Source organism: Aquarana catesbeiana, linkage group LG11 (genome assembly GCF_042186555.1).
Source record: "Aquarana catesbeiana isolate 2022-GZ linkage group LG11, ASM4218655v1, whole genome shotgun sequence".
NCBI lineage: Eukaryota > Metazoa > Chordata > Amphibia > Anura > Ranidae > Aquarana > Aquarana catesbeiana.
The window spans coordinates 191,307,781-191,334,707 of NC_133334.1; the positions used below are offsets into that span (position 1 = coordinate 191,307,781).

At 45.5% G+C, this 26,927-nt stretch overlaps 1 protein-coding gene and 1 long non-coding RNA gene across 5 annotated transcripts in view; one reads left to right on the plus strand and one right to left on the minus strand.

The window, feature by feature from the left end:
- Positions 1-26,927, plus strand: part of CCS (copper chaperone for superoxide dismutase) — a 277,092-nt gene that overhangs the window by 247,149 nt on the left and 3,016 nt on the right. The gene's annotated exons all lie outside the window — the stretch shown is intronic.
- Positions 1-26,927, minus strand: part of LOC141112364 (uncharacterized) — a 237,596-nt gene that overhangs the window by 120,112 nt on the left and 90,557 nt on the right. The window lies entirely within an intron of this gene.

Consider the following 26,927-nt stretch of genomic DNA (forward strand, 5'->3'; position numbering starts at 1 on the left):
AGATGCCACCTGCAGCCAGTTTTTTTTTTTTTTTTTATTTAGTGGTATGTGACATACAAGTATCCACGAAGAATTCGGGTATCTGTACATAGGGGAAGAGTACTGCGGGGTTGACCGACTAGGGTCGAAACATACCAAAATTTTTTTTTTATTTAAATGAGGGAGAAAAGAAGAGAGAGAGTGGGGAAATGAAATGGAATAAAGGGAAAAGAGGGGGGGATGGATGGTATATGAAGGTAAAGTAGAGGGGGTAGAAGTCCACCTAGAGAGCAAGGACCGCCCTCAGCACTCCAGGGCATCAGAAGGCCATGGTTTGGGGCAAGAGCCTCTGGCATTCATCGAGGCCCGATTATGTCTCACGGAGGTATTCCTCTGAGAAGCGGAACTGGGTCCAATAAAACCACCTGGTCTTGTGTTCCTCGGATTTATCCCGGATCGTGGCAGTCAGCTCTTCCATTCTCTCAATGTCATGAACCCTTGCGAACCAATGGGAAACAGTGGGAGCAGATTGTTGCTTCCATTGGCTTGGGATGCAGGCTCTAGCAGCAATGAGGTGGTGTTTGAGGAGAGATTTGTGGTATCGCTTTCTGGACGTGGGAGTGAGGTTGAGGAGCACAGCAGCAGGGTCATTGGTTAAGGAAATGTCTGTGAGTTTGTGGATGAGTCTGAGGACAGGTTGGCAGAAAGTTTGTAGTTTGGGGCACTCCCAAAAAATGTGTAGAATAGTGCCAGCTTGTTGCTCGCAACGGTCAAATATTTGGGCCAAAACGGCCAGGGTGCGATACCAGCGTGTGGTAAACTTATAGGAAATTTCCTGATATTTGCTGCAAAGTGACGATTTATGGGCAAAGAAGAGTATGCGTTCCTTCTGTGGGGTGGTAAATGTAGTTTGTAGGTCTCTTTCCCACTTGGCTAAGAAGGGAGGATCTGTGAAAGCTTGTATGTCCAACAAAGTTCTGTAGGACCTAGAAAGGGAACCTCGGATTGGGCCATCACTCAGACATAGTTCTTCAAAGGAATGGAGCTGTCTAAAAAAAAAGCGTATGTTTGGGCAGAGAGCCAAGGAGGTAGGAGAGCTGCCCCGCTCTCCAGCTATCCAGCGAGCTGGGTGCCTGTCCTGCTACCATGTTCCCTGTAGATAACCAGCCTATGGGTCCTAGGAAATGAGATGCGCGTAGAAGCCTTTTCGGAGCTTGTCCGTTGAAGGCCGGGTCTGACAAGCCCGGGGGGAATTTAGGATGTCCTATGATTGGGGTCATGGGAGATGGGAACTTAGGCAGGGATGAAAGATGAAAAAATCTATCCATCTCAGCGAGGGAAGGGCCAATCAATGGATGGGTGGTTAAATGGGGGTCTAATTGCTTACCCGCCCAGGATAGACCAGCCAATGGGGCCCGGGCCATCTCCTGCTCTAGCGTGACCCAGAGTTTCCATTCCCCATGACGGCACCAGTCAACCACTCTAGTCATGTGCATCACTGTGTAATAGAGAGCAGGGTCTGGGAATCCGATGCCCCCCCTCAACTTCGTAGTAGTAACGACTTTCCCAGACGAGGGTGTCTACCACGCCAGAGGAACTTAATAAACCTCAAACGGACCTTGTGAAAGAAAGTTTGCGGTAATTTGACCCGTAAGGCTTGTAGCAGATATAGAAGCCGTGGCATTGTGTTCATCTTCAGAACATTACAACGGCCGAACCAAGACAGAGCAAGTGGATCCCATCTCCTAAGATCTGTAGTGAGCGTCGATAGGAAGGGTTGAAAATTCAGGGCAAAGATATCCTTTGGATTTGCAGGTATTCTGGTACCCAGGTATTGAATAGAATGGGTAGCCCATTTAAACGGGAAGAAGGGTCGTATACCTGTCTATACCGGTCTGGTACCAAAATGTTCAGAGCCTCCAACTTTTGGAGGTTAACTTTAAAGTTGGAGAGGTTGCCATATCGTTTCAATTCTTGTAATAACGAAGGCAGAGACGTTATAGGTTTAGTGATATAGAATAAGAGATCGTCCGCATATGCTGCTATTTTGTGTTGATAGTGGTCAGAGTGGACACCATTGATATTTGGGTTATCTTTAACATGGCGAAGAAATGGCTCTAGGGAAAGGACAAATAGTAGGGGGGAAAGCGGGCACCCCTGCCTAGTACCTTTGGAGACTGCAAAGATGTCCGAGTCCATCTCATTCACCCGGACCTTAGCTGTGAGTTTAGAATAGAGGGCAGAGATCCAGTCTAAGATAGACTTCGGCATTCCATAAGAACTGAGTGCTTACCGGAGAAACACCCAGTCCACCCTATCAAATGCCTTTTCAGCATCGGTAGATAGGAGTAAGAGAGGGGTGTTGGACCTCCTAGCCTTCTCTATGACGTTTAATGTCCGGATAGTATTAGCTCTCGCTTCTCTAGTCTGTATGAAGCCCACCTGATCAGGCGCAACCAAGCGTTGCATTAAACTGTTAAGCCTGGAGGCTATGATTTTCGTGAGGAGTTTGATGTCACAATTTAGTAGGGAGATGGGCCTGTAGCTGGAGCACAGCAACGGGTCCTTTCCGGGCTTAGGGAGTACGGATATAGAAGCTTGCAGCATATCGTGGGTGACGTTATGTCCTTCAAGTATGGCATTGAAGGCCGTAATGAATTGGGGGGCTAGATGTGTCTGAAATGTCTTGTAATATAGAAGCTTAAAGCCATCAGGCCTGGGGGCCTTCCCCTGCTGTGTGTCTGACATGGCATTTGTGAGTTCATCTATGTGGAGAGGTTGGGATAAAAGTTCCCTTTCAGCTTCCGTGAGAGAGGGAAGTTTGGCCTCTTGAAGGTAATCCCGTATGTTTGAGAGAAAGGGGGCCGAGGATCCAGTGGCCTGTGCCGTATCTAAATTATAAAGCTTTGAATAGAAATCTCGAAAGGTAGCTGACGGGTCCGGTGAGGCATGAATCTTGGACCCTGATGGGGTCAAGAGAGCAGGGATGTATGATTGTGTGCGTTTTGCTCTCAATGCATTGGCCAACAAACGGCCACATTTATCTCCATACTCATAAAAGGAATGGCGAGCCTTAAGCAGGACATGTTTGGCCTTGTAAAGGGAGTGCTCTCTGATCGCCTCTCTAATCCGCAGCAACTCTGCTTCCGATGTGCGGTCAGGACGAACTTTGTGGTGTCTCTCCAAAACGTGAAGTTTTGTCGAGAGGTCCTTCAGTGTTTTGGCACGACGTTGCTTGGCCGTATGACCAAGTTTTATGAAGATCCCCCTGATGTAACCCTTGTGTGCTGACCATACTGAGAGAGGATTTGACACGGAACCAATATTATTTTCAAAATAGGAGCGAAGTTCTCTGTTGATCTCTGCCGCTGTTTTAGGGTCCCTGAGAAGTGTTTCATTCAGACGCCAAGATGGTGTCTTTGGGTATGAGCGTGGGAGAGTGAGTTCCAGGAGCATGGAACTGGCGCATGATCAGATAGAGTTATCTGGCCTATCTCTGCTTTGGAGGCTAAGGAAATCACGGAATGTTGTATTAGGAAAAAATCGATCCTAGAGTAGGATCTGTGGGTCGGAGAGTAGAAAGAAAAATCTTGTTCTTGGGGGTGAAAAATTCTCCATATGTCTACCAATTGATGCTCATGCAGCAGGTCTTTCAGAGCCCGTCTTGCACCCTGGGGTAGGGAAGATGATTGGACAGAAGAGTCCTTAGACGGATCCAGGGTGAGGTTAAAGTCGCCCCCCAAGACGAGAGTTCCCTCTCGGAAGGACTCCAGCGTTGCAAGGAAAGCTCCCAAGTCCTGAGCTTGGTTTGTGTTAGGTAGGTAATATTTCGCAAGGGTGAATGTGTGAGAATCGATTTTGCCCTTCAAAAGCAGGAACCTGCCCTCCTGATCCCGGATTTCATCCAGGAACTGCAGGTGTAGAGATTTGGATAGTAGAATATTTGTTCCCCTGGATTTAGAGGAATTAGATGGACTATGGTAGGCCACTGGAAAGTGCTTGTTGGTAAGCCTCGGAACCTTGTCTGCCCAAAAATGAGTCTCTTGGAGGAAGACTATTTGTGCCCTATGTCTCCAGAGTTCGGACAGACAGCTGGTCCGCTTCTCAGGAGCGTTCAATCCGTTTATGTTCCAAGAAAGGAATTTGAGAGCCATAATGTCTGAGTGCCCGCTCCCTAAGTGGCGATAGGGTATAGAAAAAGAGGGGGGAGAAGAGAGGGGAAGGTGGAAGTGGAAAATAAGGGGGAGTTGAGGGAGGAGGAAGAATATAGATAAGAAAAAGGGTATGGGGTCTATCAAGAGGTGTAACTCCGTAAAGGAAAGCTACTGCCACCAGGGCAGAGAATTCCTACTGTGGGAGGAGGTAGGGCACAGTCGAGCACGGAGCCCCAGCCGTTGGAACCCCCACAGCAACTTTTGTATATTAATAATACATCAGCACCACCATGAAGGGTAAAACGGTCATCTTAAGTCTAATATTAAAGAACCAGACATAAAACATGTAAAATCAGCTAAATGATTACTGAAAAGTTAACAATTAATGGTTATCTAAAGCCTCAGATTCGAGCCCGGTACACCAACTGGCTCGTAGAAAAATAGGAGGGTTAACATTGCTACCCCTCCAGAAATGCTTCCTGGTCCCCCCGGCATTTGGCTCCAGGATTACCACTTTTGTGTCTCGCCTGGGGAGAAACCCCAACAGCCCTCTGCAGCAATTCAGAGAGTGTCTCCCCAAGAGGGACCCCATGTAATTGTCCCAACGTGAGCGGGCATTGGGCCTGCCGGAGGGACCAGAGGAGCATCCATTAGGTAAACACACATAAATGCTGTAGGAATATCAGTTTCTGACCCAACAGTGGAGCGGGTGAGAGGAAGTGGTGCTGGAACAAGGGTCCGACACCAACCCCCAACCACACCCCCAAAGCTTCACATGCCCCTAGTGTGAAACAGGTAAAAAGCAATATAAAACAAAACATTGGGGGATGGGTTCCGGTGGGTTAACTTTTCAATCATATACTTTCCCCACCACCTGTAGCATTGGACAAGTCCTCGGGCTTCTTTTGTCTTCATACGATGGGTCCGGCATCTGCACCCCGGGCTGACATTAAAAAAAAAAAACAGGGGGGGTCAGGGAGCAAAACCCTCTCACAAGGCCCCTTTTTCCCTTTGACTCTGGAGCAACACAGGATACTCTGTCTGTGCCCGAAGGCCGGTGGGGTGCTCATTTAGGGTAAACAGGAATGTCTCAGAGTGGTCCAAATCCGACTGTGGGGTGGTTGGACCTTCCTTTGGTAAGGGGAAAAAAAAAAAAAAGACCCCCCCCATACACCGAGGATGCTGTGATGCGAGCAGTGGTCCCACATTAGACAAGAAGGAACAGCCAATTTTTAATTTCCACCGAATCAGGAGACTGGATCTTGAGGAGCCTGTGAGGGGCCTCTCTGTGTGCGACGGTTGGCCCGAACCCTTTGTTGTCTTCCATCTGGAGGCCGACGCTGCGGGTTCGACTGCACTTTCACCAGGAGCCAGTTGGGAACAGCGACCGGGTCCATCTCCGCAAAAGTGAACAGGTGTGGAAGCTCTATGGGGTGACGCAGGGCGAAGGCGCCAGCACCCTTACGGACAATAAGGAGGAATGGGTGGCCCTATTTGTATGTGAGACCCTTCTCAACGATGCCATCCAGAAGTGGTTTAAGCGCTCGTCTCATCATCAGGGTTCTCCTGGAAATATCTGGGAGCAGGTGAATAGCCGCTCCATTGAACTCTAAGACACCCACCTGCCATGCATAGACGGAGGTTACCATCACACGGAGCTCAGATTGTGGGATGGATTCAAGGATTCCCCTCAGGCGTATGTTCTGTCTGCGACTATGGTTCTCTAAATCATCTAGGAGCAGTTGAAGTTGAAGAAATTGATCATTAATTTCAGAATGTGAAGACTGCACAGCTTGTATATTCTGAGACATTGCTCACTGTTCCTGCTCCACTGCTGCAATGCATGTATCTAGCTCTGCGACTTCCTGCTTAATAGACTGTATCTCTCCCCTCATGGCCATTTCCATTCTAGAGGCCAGTGATTCAAAATCAACCCTGGTGGGGAGCTGCTGTAATAGTGTCCATAGCTTGTGTGAAAGATCAGCATTATATGCGGGCTCTAGCTGCTGGGATGGTATAGCAGGGGTACTCACTGTGTCCTGGGGCCTTGAAACGTTTGCTGGGTTGAGGCCAGAAGCAGCTTGGCAGGGTGAGGTACAAGGAGAGGCCTGTATGGTGCTGAGCAGCTCCTCTTCCAGGTTGGGCTATACTGCCAGCGATCTTGGTAGGCAGGGAGATAGGTCGCTCATAGGTGAGTATGGCGGCATTGTGAAGTCTTCCTGCCACTGAGGGCCTTCAGGGGTGGCCATCTCTATCTGGAAGTCTCCCGTCGTGTGGCTGTCCGGCGCCATCTTGGACACTGCCAGGGAAGAAGCGGATAGTTTGTACTGTTTTAAGTATCGATCCATGCCGCGGATAGTATGCTGGGAGCGGCGGATCGATCTCCAGGCTGTCGGAGGTGCTGGTAGGTGCTTTTAATGCGGGGTATAGTGGTGGAGGTGTGCTGCACGGGTGCTGCCGGCCGGGAGCTCACAATACTAGCGTCTTCACGCCGCCATGCCGAAGCCACACCCCCTGCAGCCAGTTGTTTTATAGTTTTTGATGTGGCTGAGAGCTTTTTGGTCCATCATACAGATTGTTGGTCCTTTTGTTTTTATTTATTTTTGAAATCCAAAGCAGAATATGTGGATTGTGAAATGATGTGCCCCTTTTCCTTGTAAGTGCAGTGGTATAAGCAGAAGAATATTTTGGATTTATGAACATCTCTGCATGACCGCAGGGTATTCTTATCATTTATTATAATATTGCCAGGAAAAAGTTGTCTTTTTGATACATGAAACTGGAGTTTTCACACAAACAGCATGATAGAAAACAAGCCATTGTAATATATGCAAGCTGGACCCAGTAATGAAGGGTTCACCCCGATATATCAGAGCTGTAGCTTTATGCAAAGGTGCTATTAGACAAAGTTACAGACATTATTTTGGTCAAATATTTAATTTTTAATGGTCCCACATTCTGCGCAGCAAATATACAGAGAACTAAATGTTTGTCTAATGAAAGGTTCAAAATATGAATTTGTTTTGTTTATGTAAAAATCTAACAATGAAAAATGCGTACATTTGAATCCAGCCACCTTATTTCCTCTATCGGATGAGGCTGGAGACAAAGGAAAACCACATGTGTTAAATTGATGACGTAGGAATCAGCTGCTGTGAGCCCAGTGCAGGACCTACTCCCTGAAGACCCAGATATTTAATTTTTTGTAGATTTGATGCCGGTTTTATACTGACGATGGCAATACCCATACTGAGTATGCAGTTTATCACCCAGAAGGATACTCTGCATTCAGAGTCAATTAAATCCTTTTTCCCCAGCTCAAGAAGCAGAGCTCCATGTTTTAGCAAAGCCTGTGAGCTATAAAAAGAGTATATATTTATATAGATAGTCGAGATATAGAGAGCCTTTGGTTCCATTTGAAGGGCCAGAAGTTTGTTTTTACTTCGGCAGGTAAACCAATCAAGCATGCTAAGTTAATTTGATTGGCTGTTTTCAGCCTTCCAGGTTCTTGCTGAGGTAGCCATACTAACATTAAATCTCACACATGGAAGCAGACCAGGCGACTAAGGATGCTGCATTACAGCCCCGGACACTTGCTGGGTCAGTGCAACTCACAGATTCCACCCTAGTTCTGGCCCAGTATAGCTGGGATTAATAATTCAACTTTAAGGACCCCAGAATGAGAAGAACAAGTGGTCCACAGGGGGCAACATCTTATGAAACAGGACTTTGGAAAAGGTGATCATTTATGTCTGCCAGCCTTTTCCCTCCAGCTTGACACATGGACCGTGTCATCAGTCACAAGCAGTTATGGCTGGCTTAGTAAATGAGCATGGGATAGAGCCAGGGTTCACCACAGTTGTTTTTATAACATACCACTTCTTGTTTTACCTGTTACTAAAGGTGTTACCAAAAGCTGAACATCCCTTCCAGAGATTACAAAAAGATATATCCAGATTCCCAAGTCAGGATCTTACGAGTATGCATTTTGTCTGTATGGACATGTTTTCTGGATGCTACTGCAAATGCCACAGTAAAAAGTGTTATAAGAAGTAGTATGTAAGTACAGAGTGCCAGAATCTATAAAGAGTAACAGAGGAAATCATTTTTATAGGAGAGTCCTTACTAGAAGTTTTGAGTTTTTTTTTACATTTTTACACCCCCTACTTAACAGTAGGGGGTGTAAAAATGAGGTGACTTTTGGATTGTTAAGAGACATACATATATATATATATATATATATATATATATATATATATATATATATATATATATAAAGGAAATGTTTGGAGACTCAATACAGCATCTATTTCATGTACAAGTTGTGCAAAACTTGAAGGAAAAGTCACCTGGATCCACACCAGACACTGCAAAAATGACTAAATTAAAGAAATCTCTGTGTTTGATTTGTTTCCCTCTTGTGATCACAGTCTAGGGTACTTTTTGATCCAATTACTTTAATTATAAGGGATATATATACATATATATAATGTGATTTGAAAAGTAGTTTAGCCATGTTGAAGTCCTATTTGTCTTTTGTACGTCTTCCATTTTATGTAGAATTGTCTGTGTTTACATATGCTGATAAGTCAGCATGCCAACAATTAAGCTAGAAGGCCATTCTGGCCATGGCCACAGGAGTGTACAGCCAGTACTCTAATATGTCTTATCAATCATTTGTTTTTCACAATGAAAAGTCATTTTGTAATGAAAAAGTTGCTCAGCTATTATTTTCTCCACAATGGAGTTTTTGCCTCTTTGGCCAGGACTACCTCCACCAGTGGAGATTACAGGTTAAAGGTGATAGCAGGTATGGTTAGTGATCAAAATATTCATCAAAAGAGAGGAGACTGTTAAGGAAATGTGTAAGTTCTGTATATAATTGTATTCTATTTTGTATGTATTGCACACTGCCCTCAATGTGCACATGGCACTAATAATGTTTTCAGTATGTTTGCATTCTTTCGAGTCCTGATTAGAATTAGCCTGCCTATGTAACACCCCTTGTTACCATAAAGGTACAATTGTAATATTAATGTGATTACCTATGTAATCATGTGTATAAAAACCTTCAACTGTGTCATAATAAACAGAACAGTTATTTGGAAAGATGCTGAGCGTATCTTTTGTGTCTGTTCCCTACTGCAGTAGTTATTATTAATTTGGAACCACTAATCAATATGAGGATAGGAGTTGCCTACCTATAAAATGTCCAACTCAAGGGTTACATTCAAACCTTTTCACGGTACCAAAACCAAACGGGGATGTCAGATCCATTGTAGATCTCAACGATCTAAACCGTTTTTTGAATATCCGCTCTTTTCGCATGGAGTCAATCTGATCAGTAGTCTCTATTCTACAAGGTGGAGAACTTCTAGGATGCTTATCTCCATGTACCTATTTTTCCTGCTCACCAGATATATCTACGATTCGAGATAGAAAATCTTCATTTTCAGTTTGTAGCTCTGCCTTTCGGTCTAGCTACTGCACCTCAAGTGTTTACAAAGGTCCTGGCTCCCCCTTTAGCCAGATTAAGGGCTCAAGGTATAACGATTCTAGCTTAGACGATCTGTTCTTGATAGACTAGTCAGTAGCCCGCTTAGACCAAAGTTTGGTCACCACAGTCAGCTACCTGGAATACCTAGGTTGGATTTTCAACCTAGAGAAATCTTCCTTAAAACCATCAAGGAGATTGGAATACTTGGGTCTGATCATAGATACAGCTCAGAAAAGGGTGTTCTTGCCCAAGGCAAAGATCAGTTCCATAAGGGAACTGATTCAGGTGGTCAAAGCAAAGAAGAATCCTTCTATTCGACTTTGCATGAGATTGTTGGGAAAGATGGTGGCTTCATTCGAGGCCATTCCTTATGCTCAATTTCATTTGAGGCTACTGCAAAACAGTGTCCTATCGACTTGGAACAGGAAGATCCAAGCTTTAGACTTCCCAATGCGTTTATCCCCAAAGGTGCGCCAAAGCCTCAGTTGGTGGTTGATAGCCAAGAATCTGCAGTAAGGAAAATCCTTCCTACCAGTTACCTGGAAGGTGGTAACAACAGATGCCAGCCTTCTGGGCTGGGGAGCAGTCCTGGAAGATGCGTCTGTCCAAGGCAAATGGTCCAAATCAGAAATGACCTTGCCCATCAATATTCTAGAGATTCGGGCAGCACGCCTGGCCCTGAAGGCCTGGACGCTTAGATTACGGAATTGTCCTGTCAGGATCCAATCCGACAATGCCACAGCAGTGTCCTATATCAATCACCAAGGGGGCACGAGAAGTCATACGGACCAGAGGAGTCATATCCTAACTTGGGCAGAAAACAACATATCTTGCCTATTGGCAGTCTTCATTCCAGCAAAAGAGAATTGGCAGGCAGACTACTTGAGTCCCCAGCAGTTGCTCCCGGGAGAATGGTCTCTTCACACCGACATTTTTCTGGCAATATGTCAAAAATGGGGAATTCCAGACATGGATCTGTTTGCGTCCGGGTTCAACAAAAAGATCAACAATTTTGTGACAAAGGATCTGCAGGCATGCGGAACAGATGCCTTGGTGTTCCCGTGGAATCAGTTTTCACTGATTAATGCGTTCCCTCCTGTTCTGCTGCTTCCACGATTTCTTCGCAGGATCAAGCAGGAAGGGAAGGCGGTGATTCTTGTGGCTTCAGCATGGCCTAGGAGATCTTGATATGCAGAAATCATAAAGATGGCCAGACCTTCTCTCGCAAGGTACGGTATTCCATCCTACCTTACAAACACTAAATTTAACGGTTTCGCTTATTGAAGCCCATAGTCTGGAGAAACGTGGGCTGTCAGGTTCAGTGGTGTCTACTCTGGTTAATGCAAGGAAGCTGGCCTCCAGATTCATTTATTATAGAGTCTGGAAGGCATATGTCACCTGGTTTGAATCCAGGGATTGGCACCCCAGGAAGTATGTCATAGGTAGACTCCTTGACTTTCTACAGATGGGATTAGAAATTAAGCTGGCCTTGAGTACTATCAAGAGCCGGGTTTCAGCTTAATCAGTATTATTTCAGCGATGACTTGCTTCGCACTCTTTGGTTCATAGCTTTATTCAGGGGGTAACGCGGCTTAATCCTCTGGTTAAGTCTCCTCTGAACCCTTGGGACTTAAATTTAGTCCCGTTGGTATTACAGAAACAGCCTTTTGAGCCAATACGACATATCTAATTTTTCTGGTAGCCATATCTTCTGCAAGAAGGGTATCAGAGTTGGCTGCTCTTTCTTGTAAAGAGCCATATTTATGCACAAGGAAGAGGTTGTATGGCATCCTCATCCTAATTTTCTACCAAAGGTAGTATCAGGTTTTCATTTAAACCAGGATATTGTTCTACCTTCCTTACCCGCTTACCTTCTGATAAAGCGTTCCCATGTTGCATACCACGTGTGCCGTCTGCAACTTGCTCTGCTCCAGGACAGACCCTGCTCACCTTCCTAAAGCTCCACGCTGCACACCAGATGTGACGTCTGCACCAGACACTTCCAGAATATATACACATGAACCAGAAGTGACTGCTGATGACGTCTTTCTAGTTTCCTTGTTGGTTTTTCAGTGCATCCTGGCATATCTCATACCTGCAATACCTCCAAAACAAAGCAAAGCTAACTCTGAATAAAAGCCCCTCAAAAGCTGCAGGTGCCGTTAGCGAATGTTGTCATTGATTTCTATGTCATTGTCATTGAATTCCATGGAGGCTTTGGAGACCCTTTGAAGAACGAAGAAAGCGACATGGGGTATAATTTTTGAAGCAAAGCAAATGCAGCGCGTGAACAGGACTGTAAGCTTACCCTTTTTTTTGTGACAGGTGCTTTGATTGTTATTCAGAGTGCTTTAAAAAAGCGTGTCCAATGCCACATTCATTTGAAGCAAGTGTAAATGAGACCTAACGGTATCAAAATCAAACTTCATAAAGTCAAACTTTTAAAGTGATACTAAAGCTAAAAACTTTTTTTTTTACCTTAATGCATTTCTTGCATTAAGGTTAAAAAAACTTTTTCTATTTCTCCCTCTCTCCCCCCCCCCCCCCCCCCGTGTGAAGGGGAAGCACGCAGACACTGTGTGCCTCCATATGAAACATCTTTGCTATGGGGACACACGAAAAGGAGAAGCCAGGAGCGCCGTCGGGGGACCCGAGAAGAAGAGGATCGGAGCTGCTCTGTGCAATACCACTGCACAGGGTATGTGAGTATAACATGTTTGTTATTTTTATTAAAAAAATGTTTTGACCTTAGTAACACTTAAATATTGACAGGGGTGCTTAGAACGGTCTTCTTTTATTTGGTTTCCCGCTTTTTTCAAATACTGCTTAAGAAGCATTAGCCGGGTTGGAGTTTTGTTTGTTGCTTACCTAAATGTCCATCTAAAGCCACATATTCATTTAAAACTCACCTGTCCACATGGTGACAGTGTATTTAGAGGACTGGATGATTCAGCAAAGTACAGACCATATTTACTACTTAATCACTTGAGTAGCTCAGTGTACCTTCCAAAGAAGACAACAAGAAGGTAGGTTTCTTTTATTGCAGAAGAGACATTGCATGTTTTCTGCAATAAAGAACATGTCTGCTGTAGGCTTCAATCATTACCACTGTGAACTTCTTAAATTATATATGAAGGTAAAGTAGAGGGGGTAGAAGTCCACCTAGAGAGCAAGGACCACCCTCAGCACTCCAGGCCATCAGAAGGCCATGGTTTGGGGCAAGAGCCTCTGGCATTCATCGAGGCCCGATTATGTCTCGCTGAGGTATTCCTCTGCGAAGCGGAACTGGGTCCAATAAAACCACCTGGTCTTGTGTTCCTCGGATTTATCCCGGATCGTGGCAGTCAGGTCTTCCATTCTCTCAATGTCATGAACCCTTGCGAACCAATGGGCCACAGTGGGAGCAGATTGTTGCTTCCATTGGCTTGGGATGCAGGCTCTAGCAGCGTTGAGGTGGTGTTTGAGGAGAGATTTGTGGTATCGCTTTCTGGACATGGGAGTGAGGTTGAGGAGCACAGCAGCAGGGTCATTGGTTAAGGAAATGTCTGTGAGTTTGTGGATGAGTCTGAGGACAGGTTGCCAGAAAGTTTGTAGTTTGGGGCACTCCCAAAAAATGTGTAGAATAGTGCCAGCTTGTTGCTCACAACGCCAGCAACGGTCAGATTGATTGGGAAATATTTTGCCCAACAGGCCAGGGTGCGATACCAGCGTGTGGTCAACTTATAGGAAATTTCCTGATATTTGCTGCAGAGTGACGATTTATGGGCAAAGAAGAGTATGTGTTCCTTCTGTGGGGTGGTAAATGTGGTTTGTAGGTCTCTTTCCCACTTGGCTAAGAAGGGAGGATCTGTGAAAGCTTGTATGTCCAACAAAGTTCTGTAGGACCTAGAAAGGGAACCTCGGATTGGGCCATCACTCAGACATAGTTCTTCAAAGGAATGGAGCTGTCTAAAAAAAAAAAAGCGTATGTTTGGGCAGAGAGCGGAGGAAGTGGGAGAGCTTCCAACAAAGTTCTGTAGGACCTAGAAAGGGAACCTCGGATTGGGCCATCACTCAGACATAGTTCTTCAAAGGAATGGAGCTGTCTAAAAAAAAAAAAGCGTATGTTTGGGCAGAGAGCGGAGGAAGTGGGAGAGCTGCCCCGCTCTCCAGCTATCCAGCGAGATGGGTTCCTGTCCTGCTACCATGTTCCCTGTAGATAACCAGCCTGTGGGTCCTAGGAAATGAGATGCGCGTAGAAGCCTTTTCGGAGCTTGTCCGGTGAAGGCCGGGTCTGACAAGCCCAGAGGGAACTTAGGATGTCCTATGATTGGGGTCATGAGAGATAGGAAATTAGGCAGGGATGCAAGACGTAAAAATCTATCTATCTCAACGAGAGAAGGGCTAATCAACGGGTGGGTGGGTGGTTAGATGGGGGTCTAATTGCTTACCCACCCAGGGTAGACCAACCAATGGGGCCCGGGCCATCTCCTGCTCTAGTGTGACCCAGAGTTTCCATTCCCCATGACGGCACCAGTCAACCACTCTAGTCATGTGCATCTCTGTGTAATAGAGAGCAGGTTCTGGGAATCTGATGCCCCCCCTCAACTTCGGCCTTAGTAGTAACAACTTTCCCAGACGAGGGTGTCTACCACGCCAGAGGAACTTAATAAACCTCGAACGGACCTTGTGAAAGAAAGTCTGCGGTAATTTGACCGGTAAGGCTTGTAGCAGATATAGAAGCCGTGGCATTGCGTTCATCTTCAGAACATTACAACGGCCGAACCATGACAGAGCAAGTGGATCCCATCTCCTAAGATCTGTAGTGAGCGTCGATAGGAAGGGTTGAAAATTCAGGGCAAAGATATCCTTTGGATTTGCAGGTATTGAATAGAACGGGTAGCCCATTTAAAAGGGAAGAAGGGTCGTATACCTGTCTATACCGGTCTGGTACCGAAATGTTCAGAGCCTCCGACTTTTGGAGGTTAACTTTAAAGTTGGAGAGGTTGCCATATCGTTTCAATTCTTGTAATAACGAAGACAGGGACGTTATAGGTTTAGTGATATAGAATAAGAGATCGTCCGCATATGCTGCTATTTTGTGTTGATAGTGGTCAGAGTGGACACCATTGATATTTGGGTTGTCTTTAACATGGCGAAGAAATGGCTCTAGGGAAAGGACAAATAGTAGGGGGGAAAGCGTGCACCCCTGCCTAGTACCTGCAAAGATGTCCGAGTCCATCCCATTCACCCGGACCTTAGCTGTGGGTTTAGAATAGAGGCCAGAGATCCAGTCTACTTTGGCATTCCATAAGAACTGAGTGCTTCCCGGAGAAACACCCAGTCCACCCTATCAAATGCCTTTTCAGCATCGGTAGATAGGAGTAAGAGAGGGGTGTTGAACCTCCTAGCCTTCTCTATGACGTTTAATGTCCGGATAGTATTAGCTCTCGCTTCTCTAGTCTGTATGAAGCCCACCTGATCAGGCGCAACCAAGCATTGCATTAAACTGTTAAGCCTGGAGGCTATGACTTTCGTGAGGAGTTTGATGTCACAATTTAGTAGAGAGATGGGCCTGTAGCTGGAGCACAGCAACGGGTCCTTTCTGGGCTTAGGGAGTATGGATATAGAAGCTTGCAGAATATCGTGGGTGACGTTATGTCCTTCAAGTATGGCATTGAAGGCCGTAATGAATTGGGGGGCTAGATGTGTCTGAAATGTCTTGTAATATAGAAGCGTAAAGCCATCAGGCCCGGGGGCCTTCCCCTGCTGTGTGTCTGACATGGCATTTGTGAGTTCATCTATGTGGAGAGGTTGGGATAATAGTTCCCGTTCAGCTTCCGTGAGAGAGGGAATTTGGGCCTCTTGAAGGTAATTCCGTATGTTTGAGAGAAAGGGGGCCGAGGATCCAGTGGCCTGTGCCGTATCTAAATTATAAAGCTTTGAATAGAAATCTCAAAAGGTAGCTGCCAGGTCCGGTGAGGCATGAATCTGATGGGGTCAAGAGAGCAGGGATGTATGATTGTGTGCATTTTGCTCTCAATGCATTGGCCAACAAACGGCCACATTTATCTCCATACTCATAAAAGGAACGGCGAGCCTTAAGCAGGACATGTTTGGCCTTGTAAAGGGAGTCCTCTCTAATCCACAGCAACTCTGCTTCCGATGTGCGGTCAGGACGAACTTTGTGGTGTCTCTCCAAACCGTGAAGTTTTGTCAAGAGGTCCTTCAGAGTTTTGGCATGGCGTTGCTTGGCCGCATGACCACGTTTTATGAAATTTTAATTTAACCCTTGTGTGCTGACCATACTGAGAGAGGATTAGACACGGAACCAATATTATTTTCAAAATAGGAGCGAAGTTCTCTGTTGATCTCTGCCGCTGTTTCAGGGTCCCTGAGAAGTGTTTCATTCAGATGCCAAGATGGTGTCTTTGGGTATGAGCTTGGGAGAGTGAGTTCCAGGAGAACTGGAGCATGATCAGATAGAGTTATCTGGCCTATCTCTGCTTTGGAGGCTAAGGAAATCGCGGAATGTTGTTATTAGGAAAAAATCGATCCTAGAGTAGGATCTGTGGGTCGGAGAGTAGAAGGAAAAATCTCGTTCTTGGGGGTGAAAAATTCTCCATATGTCTACCAATTGATGCTCATGCAGCAGGTCTTTCAGAGCCTGTCTTGCACCCTGGGGTAGGGAAGATGATTGGACAGAAGAGTCCTTAGATGGATCCAGGGTGAGGGTAAAGTCGCCCCCCAAGACGAGAGTTCCCTCTTGGAAGGACTCCAACATTGCAAGAAAAGCTCCCAAGACCTGAGCTTGGTTTGTGTTAGGTAGGTAGTAGTTCGCAAGGGTGAATGTGTGAGAATCGACTTTGCCCTTCAGAAGCAGGAACCTGCCCTCCTGATTCCGGATTTCATCCAGGAACTGCAGGTGTAGAGATTTGGATAGTAGAATACTTGTTCCCCTGGATTTAGAGAAATTAGATGGACTATGGTAGGCCACCGGAAAGTGCTTGTTGGTAAGCCTCGGAACCTTGTCTGCCCGAATATGAGTCTCTTGGAGGAAGACTATTTGTGCCCTATGTCTCCAGAGTTCGGACAGACAGCTGGTCCACTTCTCAGGAGTGTTCAATCCGTTTATGTTCCAAGAAAGGAATTTGAGAGCCATAATGTCTGAGTGCCCGCTCCCTAGGTGGCGATACGGTATAGAAAAAGAGGGGGGAGAAGAGAGGGGAAGGTGGAAATGGAAAATAAGGGGGAGTTGAGGGAGGTGTTAGAATCTAAAGTATAGGGAGGAAGAATATAGGTAAGAAAAAGGGTATGGGGTCTATCAAGAGGTGTAACTCCATAAAGGAGAGCTACTGCCACCAGGGCAGAGAATTCCTACTGTGGGAGGAGGTAGGGCACAGTCGAGCACGGAGCCCCAGCCGTTGGAACCCCCACAGCAACTTTTGTATATTAATAATACATCAGCACCACCATGAAAGGTAAAACGGTCATCTTAAGTCTAATATTAAAGAACCAGACATAAAACATGTAAAATCAGCTAAATGATTACTGAAAAGTTAACAATTAATGGTTATCTAACGCCTCAGATTCGAGCCCGGTACACCAAGTGGCTCGTAGAAAAATAGGAGGGTTACCCCTCCAGAAATGCTTCCTGGTCCCCCCCCCCCCCCCGGCATTTGGCTCCAGGATTACCACTTTTGTGTCTTGCCAGGGGTCTAATCCCACCACCCTTTCAGCCTGGGCCCATCTGGAGAGAAACCCCAACAGCCCTCAGCAGCAATTCAGAGAGTGCCTCCCCAAGCGGGACCCCATGTAAATGGCCCAACGTGAGCGGGCATTGGGCCTGCCGGAGGGACCAGAGGAGCGTCCATTAGGTAAACGCACCTCATAAATGCTGTAGGAATATCAGTTTCTGACCCAACAGTGGAGCGGGTGAGAGAAAGCGGTGCTGTAACAAGGGTCCGACACCAACCCCAAACCACCCCCCCAAAGTTTCACATGCCCCTTTGGGGGATGGGTTCCGGTGGGTTAACTTTTCAATCATATACTTTCCCCACCACCCGTAGCATTGGACAAGACCTCGGGCTTCCTTTGTCTTCGTACGATGGGTCCGGCATCTGCACCCCGGGCTGAAATAAAAAAAAAAAAAGGGGGGGGAGGGGTCGGGGAGCAAAACCCTCCCACAAGGCCCCTTTTTCCCTTTGACTCTGGAGAAACACAGGGTACTCTGTCTGTGCCCGAAGGCCTGTGGGTGCTCATTTAGGGTAAACAGGAATGTCTCGGAGTGGTCCAAATCATTGGAGGACTGGTGAGGTCCGGCAAAGCCGACTGTGGGGCGGTTGGACCTTCCTTTGGTAAGGGGAAAAAAAAAAGAAAAGACCCCCCCATACCACGAGGATGCTGCGATGTGAGCAGTGGTCCCACATTAAACAAGAAGGAACAGCCAATTACTAATTTCCTCGGAATCAGGAGACTGGATCTTGAGGAGCCTGTGAGGGGCCTCTCTGTGTGCGACGGTTGTCCCGAACCCTTTGTTGTCTTTCATCCGGAGGCCGACGCTGCGGGTTCAACTGCACGTTCACCAGGAGCCAGTTGAGAACAGCGACCGGGTCCATCTCCGCAAAAGTAAACAAGTGTGGAAGCTCTATGGGGTGACGCAGGGCGAAGGCGCCAGCACCCTTACGGACAATAAGGTGGAATGGGTGGCCCCATTTGTATGTGAGACCCTTCTCAACGATGCCGTCCAGAAGTGGTTTAAGCGCTCGTCTCATCATCAGGGTTCTCCTGGAAATATCTGGGAGCAGGTGAATAGCCGCTCCATCGAACTCTAAGACACCCATCTGCCAAGCCTGTCGCAGGATTTCCTCTTTGAGATTAAAGGAGTGCAGGCAGCAGAGGACATCCCTGGGACGGTCAAGTAAGTTAGGGTTAGGGCCGAGAGTTCTGTGGACGCGGTCTAGGGTAATAGCCATGTCTCGGGTGTGGTCCAAGTAAAGGGTTAAAGACGGAGGTTACCATCGCACGGAGCTCAGATTGTGGGATGGATTCAGGAATTCCCCTCAGGCATATGTTCTGTCTGCGACTACGGTTCTCTAAATCGTCTAGGAGCAGTTGAAGTTGAAGAAATTGATCATTAATTTCAGAATGTGAAGACTGCACAGCTTGTATATTCTGAGACATTGCTCACTGTTCCTGCTCCACTGCTGCAATGCATGTATCTAGCTCTGCGACTTCCTGCTTAATACACTGTATCTCTCCCCTCATGGCCATTTCCATTCTAGAGGCCAGTGATTTAAAATCAACCCTGGTGGGGAGCTGCTGTAATAGTGTCCATAGCTTGTGTGAAAGATCAGCATTATATGCGGGCTCTAGCTGCTGGGATGGTATAGCAGGGGTACTCACTGTGTCCTGGGGCCTTGAAACGTTTGCTGGGTTGAGGCCAGAAGCAGCTTGGCAGGGTGAGGTATAAGGAGAGGCCTGTATGGTGCTGAGCAGCTCCTCTTCCAGGTCGGGCGATACTGCCAGCGATCTTGGTAGGCAGGGAGATAGGTCGCTCATAGGTGAGTATGGCGGTATTGTGAAGTCTTCTCCCTGCCGCTGAGGGCCTTCAGGGATGGCCGTCTCTCTCTGGGAGTCTCCCGTCGTGTGGCTGTCTGGCGCCATCTTGGACACTGCCGGGGAAGAGGCGGATAGTTTGTACTGTTTTAAGTATCGATCCATGCCGCGGATAGTATGCTGGGAGCAGCGGATCAATCTCCAGGCTGTCGGAGGTGCTGGTAGGTGCTTTTAATGCGGGGTGCTTTTAATGCCAGGAGAAAAGTTGTCTTTTTGAAACATGAAACTGGAGTTTTTACACAAACAGCAAGCCATTGTAATATATTTATGCAAGCTGGACCCAGTAATGAAGGGTTCACCCCGATATATCAGAGCTGTAGCTTTATGCAAAGGTGCTATTAGACGAAGTTACAGACATTATTGTAGTAAAATATTTAATTTTTAATGGTCCCACATTCTGCGCAGCAAATATACAGTGAACTAAATGTTTGTCTAATGAAAGGTTCAAAATATGAATTTGTTTTGTTTATGTAAAAATCTAACAATGAAAAATGCGTACATTTGAATCCAGCCACCTTATTGCCTCTATCGGATGAGGCTGGAGACAAAGGAAAACCACATGTGTTAAATTGATGACGTAGGAATCAGCTGCTGTGAGCCCAGTGCAGGACATACTCCCTGAAGACCCAGATATTTCATTTTTTGTAGATTTGATGCCGGTTTTATACTGACGATGGCAATGCCCATACTGCCCATGCAGTTTATCACCCAGAAGGATACTCTGCATTCAGAGTCAATGAGATCCCTTTTCCCCAGCTCAAGAAGCAGAGCTCCATGTTTTAGCAAAGCCTGTGAGCTATAAAAAGAGTATATATTTATATAGATAGTCGAGATATAGAGAGCCTTTGGTTCCATTTGAAGGGCCAGAAGTTTGTTTTTACTTCGGCAGGTAAACCAATCAAGCATGCTAAATTCATTTGATTGGCTGTTTTCAGCCTTCCAGGTTCTTGCTGAGGTAGCCATACTAACATTAAATCTCACACATAGAAGCAGACCAGGCGACTAAGGATGCTGCATTACAGCCCCGAACACTTGCTGGGTCTGTGCAACTCACAGATTCCACCCTAGTTCTGGCCCAGTATAGCTGGGATTAATAATTCAACTTTAAGGACCCCAGAACGAGAAGAACAAGTGGTCCACAGGGGGCAACTTCTTATGAAACAGGACTTTGGAAAAGGTGATCATTTATGTCTGCCAGCCACTCTTTTCCCTCCAGCTTGACACATGGACCGTGTCATCGGTCACAAGCAGTTATGGCTGCCTTAGTAAATGAGCGTGGGATAGAGTCAGGGTTCACCACAGTTGTTTTTATCATCCCTTCCAGAGATTACAAAAAGATATATCCAGATGCCCAAGTCAGGATCTTACGAGTATGCATTTTGTCTGTATGGACATGTTTTCTGGATGTCTAGTGGCAAATGCTACTGCAAATGCCACAGTAAAAATTGTTATAAGAAGTAGTATGTAAGTACAGAGTGCCAGAATCTACAGAGCGTAACAGAGGAAATCATTTTTATAGGAGAGTCCTTACTAGAAGTTTTGAGTTTTTTTTTTACACTCTTACACCCCCTACTTGACAGTAGGGGGTGTAAAAATGAGGTGACTTTTGGATTGTTAAGAGATATACATATATATATATATATATATATATAAAAGGAAATGTTTGGAGACTCAATACAGCCTAGGGTACTTTTTGATCCAATTACTTTAATTATTAGGGATATATATACATATATATAATGTGATTTGAAAAGTAGTTTAGCCATGTTGAAGTCATATTTGTCTTTTGTACGTCTTCCATTTTATGTAGAATTGTCTGTGTTTACATATGCTGATAAGTCAGCATGCCAACAATTAAGCTAGAAGGCCATTCTGGCCATGGCCACAGGAGTGTACAGCCAGTACTCTAATATGTCTTATCAATCATTTGTTTTTCACAATGAAAAGTCATTTTGTAATGAAAAAGTTGCTCAGCTATTATTTTCTCCACAATGGAGTTTTTGCCTCTTTGGCCAGGACTACCTCCACCAGTGGATATTACAGGTTAAAGGTGATAGCAGGTATGGTTAGTGATCAAAATATTCATCAAAAGAGAGGAGACTGTTAAGGAAATGTGTACGTTCTGCATATAATTTTATTCTATTTTGTATGTATTGCACACTGGAGGATGTATACAAAATAATTCTGTGCTGCACAAACAAAGAGACAAGAGCAGCTAACACAACCAGCAAGGTGTAAAGATGAAAGAATGATGAAATAAGTGTAGCGCTATAAAATGTCCAATGTGAAGGCCGTTAGGCCAATTAGTTCCAAAAATGTATAATAAGGAAGAATCAACCATACATATGACAATAAGTAGTCTTCAAAAAAATTTTTCAAAACAAGGACATCTGGCATCCAGAATGAAGACAGACACACTCCCACCGAGAGATGAAAAGGCTTACCAGATAGGGTGGACCCAACGGGGCATACGCCGGGATGGGTCGGCTTAGGTGGTGAGTGGCTGTACATGGCCCGGAGAGATGATGTTTGTGAATGGTCACACAAGTTACTGTATCCCTCTGAGCGGTACCCGAATCTTGAGGGGTGTGGATGGTCCCACGGATGTGGATGGTCCCACGAGTCACAGAGGAATGGAGTATATGGAACGACCAACCCGTTGTTGTATTCCTCAAGGCGATATTTTATAAGCCCAAAGTGGATGGTGACAGATAAGGAAAGAAAAGGAATGGCCACATAGTGTGAATCCGTAAAAAGAAAATTTATTTAAAATAAACATATACACTCACATGTATATCCGTATAAAAACAGCGCTGTAAAGAAGTGGCGACAGTAGGGTCCTACCCGACGCGTTTCGTCTTCATAGATGTTGTCTGGGGGGTTCCCCCCACTGTAGCCACCAAGATATATATAGGGAGTACATCAGTAATCATGAGAATCAACTCCAACAAGTGAAAACATCACTTCCGGTATCGGCCAAGATGGCCGCCCGGCGTGCGTTCCACGCCTCACCTTAGTATTCATATGAGCGCCGGAAGTGAAGAAATAACATGGCTGAAATTATAATAAACAAATGATGGCCTCACACCAGGCCACAAAGTGCAGTGTGCAGTGTATGGAAAATGGTATAGTGAGTGAAAATGCAGAGCCGTTCGATTCTGAACCAGCGCGGCAGTCTGCGCGCGCATCCAAGTCCTGCATACGGTGCCGCGCATGCGCAATGTGCGCAACGCTAGGTGAAGGACGTGAAGTCAGACGTGACTGGGTGACGCTTGTGAGGGGGAGGACCTCCTGAAAGAACTTGCGTCAGCCCCTAACAACAGGGCCGCACATGCGTAATGTGTACAAACATAGTGAAAAGGATTGAGTGATGCTAGGTAGGAGGAACTCCGTGAAGGAGGAGGTGTATTGCACACTGCCCTCACTGTGCACATGGCACTAATAATGTTTTCAGTACGTTTGCATTCTTTCGTGTCCTGATTAGAATTAGCCTGCCTATGTAACACCCCGTGTTACCATAAACGTGCAATTGTAATATTAATGTGATTAACATGTAATCATGTGTATAAAAACCTTCAACTGTGTCATAATAAACAGAACAGTTATTTGGAAAGATGCTGAGCGTATCTTTTGTGTCTGTTCCCTACTGCAGTAGTTATTATTAATTTGGAACCACTAATCAATATGAGGATAGGAGTTGCCTATCTATAAAATGTCCAACTCAAGGGTTATATTCAAACCTTTTCAGGGTACCAAAACCAAACGGGGATGTCAGATCCATTCTAGGTCTCAAAGATCTATCCGCTCTTTTCGCATGGAGTCAATCTGATCAGTAGTCTCCATTCTACAAGGTGGAGAACTTCTAGCGTCAATCGACATCGAGGATGCTTATCTCCATGTACCTATTTTTCCTGCTCACCAGAAATATCTACGATTCGAGATAGAAAATCTTTATTTTCAGTTTGAAGCTCTGCCTTTCGGTCTAGCTACTGCACCTCAAGTGTTTACAAAGGTCCTGGCTTCTCCTTTAGCCAGATTAAGGGCTCAAGGTATAACGATTCTAGATTAGACGATCTGTTCTTGATAGACTAGTCAGTAGCCCGCTTAGACCAAAGTTTGGTCACCACAGTCAGCTACCTGGAATACCTAGGTTGGATTTTCAACCTAGAGAAATCTTCCTTAAAACCATCAAGGAGATTGGAATACTTGGGTCTGATCATAGATACAGCTCAGAAAAGGGTGTTCTTGCCCAAGGCAAAGATCAGTTCCATAAGGGAACTGATTCAGGTGGTCAAAGCAAAGAAGAATCCTTCTATTCGACTTTGCATGAGATTGTTGGGAAAGGTGGTGGCTTCATTCAAGGCCATTCCTTATGCTCAATCTCATTTGAGGCTACTGCAAAACCGTGTCCTATCGACTTGGAACAGGAAGATCGAAGCTCTAGACTTCCCAATGCGTTTATCCCCAAAGGTGCGCCAAAGCCTCAGTTGGTGGTTGATAGCCAAGAATCTGCAGTAAGGAAAATCCTTCCTACCAGTTACCTGGAAGGTAGTAACAACAGATGCCAGCCTTCTGGGCTTGGGAGCAGTCCTGGAAGATGCGTCTGTCCAAGGCAAATGGTCCAAATCAGAAATGACCTTGCCCATCAATATTCTAGAGATTCGGGCAGCACGCCTGGCCCTGAAGGCCTGGATGCTCAGATTACGGAATTGTCCTGTCAGGATCCAATCCGACAATGCCACAGCAGTGGCCTATATCAATCACCAAGGGGGCACGAGAAGTCGTACGGCCCAGAGGAGTCATATCCTAACTTGGGCAGAAAACAACATATCTTGCCTATTGGCAGTCTTCATTCCATCAATAGAGAATTGGGAGGCGTAACTACTTGAGTCCCCAGCAGTTGCTCCCAGGAGAATGGTCTCTTCACAAATGGGGAATTCCAGACATGGATCTGTTTGCGTCCGGGTTCAACAAAAAGTTCAACAATTTTGTGTCAAGGACAAAAAATCCGCTGGCATGCGGAACAGATGCCTTGGTGTTCCCGTGGAATCAGTTTTCACTGATTTATGCGTTCTATCCTGTTCTGCTGCTTCCACGACTTCTTCGCAGGATCAAGCAGGAAGGGAAGGTGGTGATTCTTGTGGCCCCAGCGTGGCCTAGGAGATCTTAATATGCAGAAATCATAAAGATGGTGGTAGGGGGCCCCATGGACCCTACCGCCACGACCAGACCTTCTCTCGCAAGGTCCGGTATTCCATCCTACCTTACAAACACTAAATTTAATGGTTTCGCTATTGAAACCCACATTCTGAAGAAACGTGGGCTGTCAGGTTCAGTGGTGTCTACTCTGGTTAATGCAAGGAAGCTGGCCTCCAGATTCATTTATTATAGAGTCTGGAAGGCATATGTCTCCTGGTGTGAATCCAGGGGTTGGCACCCCAGGAAGTATGTCATAGGTAGACACCTTGAGTTTCTACAGATGGGATTAGAAATTAAGCATCAAGGCCGGGTTTCAGCTTAATCAGTATTATTTCAGCGATGACTTGCTTCGCACTCTTTGGTTCATAGCTTTATTCAGGGGGTAACGCAGCTTAATCCTCTGGTTAAGTCTCCTCTGAACCCTTGGGATTTAAATTTAGTCCAGTTGGTATTACAGAAACAGCCTTTTGAGCCGATACAACATATCTCATTTTTCTGGTAGCCATATCTTCTGCAAGAAGGGTATCAGAGTTGGCAGCTCTTTCTTGTAAAGAGCCATATTTATTTATGCACAAGGAAGAGGTTGTATTGCGTCCTCATCCTAATTTTCTACCAAAGGTAGTATCAGGTTTTCATTTAAACCAGGATATTGTTCTACCTTCATTTTTCCCAGAACCCTGTTCTGTGGAAGAAAAGTCATTACATTCTCTTGATGTGGTGAGAGCAGTCAAGGTCTACTTGAAGGCGACTGCTCAGATTAGAAAAACGGTTGTTTTGTGTTGCCTGAAGATCCTAACAGGACAGGCATCATCGAAATCTACTATTTCTAAATGGATTTGTCAAGTAATTGTTCAAGCTTATGGTTTAAAGAGAAAAGTTCCACTCCACCAGGGCTGTTAGTAATTCCTGAGCAGTGCATCACCAAGCCTCCATGGCTCAAATCTGCAAGGCCGCAACTTGGTCTTCAGTCCATACATTTACCAGATTCTATCAAGTAGATGTAAAAGGTCATGAGGATATCGCCTTTGGGCGCAGTGTACTGCAGGCGGCAGTATAACTCCTCTGGTCTCTTGGTGCCCTACTTTTGTTGTGTCTCCCTCCCTTCAGTTGGCATTAACTATTAACTATGGCTCTGTGTCCTGTGATGTACAAAACAGCTTAACCTGTATAACAGCTTACCTGTAAAATGCTTTTCTTTGAAGTGCATCACAGGACACAGTGGTCCCTCCCTTCCTTCTGGTATACACGTGTATTGCTTTGCTACAAAAACTGAGGTACTCCCAGTAGTGGGAGGGGTTATATAGGGAGTGGACTTCCTGTCTTAGGGTGTGCCAGTGTCCATCACCTGAAGGTGGCCTATAACCCACATAGTAACTACTATGGCTCTGTGTCCCGTGATGTACTTCAAAGAAAAGGATTTTACAGGTAAGCTGTTATAAAAATCCTATTTTCTCCTGCTCCAGTCTCCCAGCTCTGCTGATCCTCTATAGATCAGTCTTCTTTCTCCTGTTCCCGCTTACCTTCTGATAAAGCGTTCCCATGTTGCATACCACGTGTGCCGTCTGCAACTTGCTCTGCTCCAGGACAGACCCTGCTCACCTTCCTAAAGCTCCACGCTGCACACCAGATGTGACGTCTGCACCAGACACTTCCAGAATATATAAACATGAACCAGAAGTGACTGCTGATGACGTCTTTCCAGTTTCCTTGTTGGTTTTTCAGTGCATCCTGGCATATCTCATACCTGCAATACCTCCAAAACAAAGCAAAGCTAACTCTGAACAAAAGCCCATCAAAAGCTGCAGGTGCCATTAGCGAATGTTGTCATTGATTTCCATGGAGGCTTTGGAGACCTTTTGAAGAACGAACAAAGCGACATGAGGTATAATTTTTGAAGCAAAGCAAATGCAACACGTGAACAGGACTGTAAGCTTACCCTTTTTTTTTTTGTGACAGGTGCTTTGATTGGTATTCAGAGTGCTTAAAAAAATCGTGTCCAATGCCACATTTTGAAGCAAGTGTAAATGAGACCTAACAGTACCAAAATCAAGCTTCATAAAGTCAAACTTTTAAAGTGATACTAAAGCTAAAAACTTTTTTTTTTACCTTAATGCATTCCTTGCATTAAGGTTAAAAAACGTTTTCTATTTCTCCCTCTTCCCCCCCCCCCCGTGTGAAGGGGAAGCACGCAAACACTGTGTGCCTCCATATGAAACATCTTTGCTATGGGGACACACGAAAAGGAGAAGCCGAGAAGCCAGGAGCGCCGTCGGGGGACCCGAGAAGAAGAGGATCGGAACTGCTCTGTGCAATACCACTGCACAGGGTAGGTGAGTATAACATGTTTGTTGTTTTTATTAAAAAAAATTTTGACCTTAGTAACACTTAAATTGTGACAGGGGTGCTTAGAATGGTCTTCTTTTATTTGGTTTCCCGCTTTTTTCAAATACTGCTTAAGAAGCATTAGCCGGGTTGGAGTTTTGTTTGTTGCTTACCTAAAT